This window comes from Esox lucius, chromosome 2, assembly GCF_011004845.1.
Source record: "Esox lucius isolate fEsoLuc1 chromosome 2, fEsoLuc1.pri, whole genome shotgun sequence".
NCBI classification, from domain to species: Eukaryota; Metazoa; Chordata; class Actinopteri; order Esociformes; family Esocidae; genus Esox; species Esox lucius.
In genome coordinates, this window is record NC_047570.1 from 20,240,018 (window position 1) to 20,241,669 (window position 1,652).

Genomic DNA, 1,652 nt, shown 5'->3' on the forward strand with positions numbered 1-1,652 from the left:
TGTGAATTGTCTGTAAGTGCTTTTAGCCGGTTACAGTGTTCATGCACTGTTGCCAACTTGTCTGTTGATAAGCATGGTGGCGCCATGTACACAAGTGATGATACAATTGTGTGCATTTTTCAGTGGGATACGGCCATGTTTGGTGTTAGCCAGACTTGACCTGATTGCTTGTGGGTATGTCTGGGTCTCTCAGGAGTACATCTTGGCAGCGTCACTCTGCCCTAAACCAATAGGAGTTAATAGAATGAAATAGAACTATCGTTATGCAAGTGTAAATTGAAGTGCCATGGAAATTACTATGTGAAATAGGACAAATGTTTGTACAGTTTCCTTCTCCCTCTCTCATAGTATAAAAAGGTCCAAAATCATAAATTACCAGATGTCATTAGGCAATACATATAAAAACCTGTTTACTTATCCACCATTGCCATGTTATAGGTAAACATTGCTAATTTGTGGGGGAAATATTCTAAATATTCCCTCTAAACACTCGATTACAGCTCAATAAACTAACTAGACTTCTTTTGAATTTGAATTTTATTTTTATAAAGTGGAATAATGGAAATCAAACTCAAATGTCAACTCTTTATCTCATGTTGTACAGGTGTTTTCTTTGTTTTAAGCCTATCGTGGTCTGAGAGGTGTTTACGTACTTTTGCTTAAATGTTTTTAAGAAAAACGCTGTGTGACTGATTTAGAGCATTGCAGTCAAGGGTTAACAAACATTTTGTATTGAAAAAAACATGGACTCACTGAAACACGTTGTCAGTGGAATGTATATTTCTAAACCATTCTTTAAAAATCTATGCTGTACCTACATATTATTTATAAATATATTGCAGCCTTTCACGCAAAAGGATTTACCAAATCAAGGCATATATACTTCCTACAATATGTTGTGCTATCTAAAGGTTTCTGTTTCAGAATACAATCCTATAACACTGTCTGCTGTTCAATTCCATCCATAACCAGATTTGTCACTGTTACATTCTATTATTGATTCTAAGTTGTTACCAGGTTAAATGAGTACTTGAATCCTTCAACATACTGACTGGTGACAAATTAAAGGAAAAACCAAAATAAAGGTCTTCAGTAAGGTGTTGGGCCACCACGAGCCACCAGGACAGCTTGAATGCACCTTGGCATAGATTCTACGAGTCTCTGCAACTCCAGTGGTAAGATGGAACAACATTCTTCCAAAAGATATTCTCACATTTGGTGTTTTGATGATGGTGGTAGACAGCACTGTCTAACACGTCTGTCCAAATCAACCATAGGTGTTGAACTGGGTTGAGATCTGGTGACTGTGAAGGCCATAGCATGTGATTCACATAATTTTCATACTCATCAAACCATTCAGTTACCCCTTGTGCCCTGTGGATTGGGGCATTGTCATCCTGGAAGAGACCCAACAATGAACCCTCTTTCAAAATCACATAGATACTTTCCTCTTGCCATCTTGATCCAAAATGGGGGTAATCTGTACCTGCTCAGGATTTTTCTACATGCCACAGTGCATGATAGGATGTTCATTTTATCATTGAGTACACCACTATAAAATCATCTGCATTCTTTGTGTTCCTCCACTAATTTATTCAGGGTTTTCCTTTTTATTGTTACTGTACCCATATATATATATATATATATATATA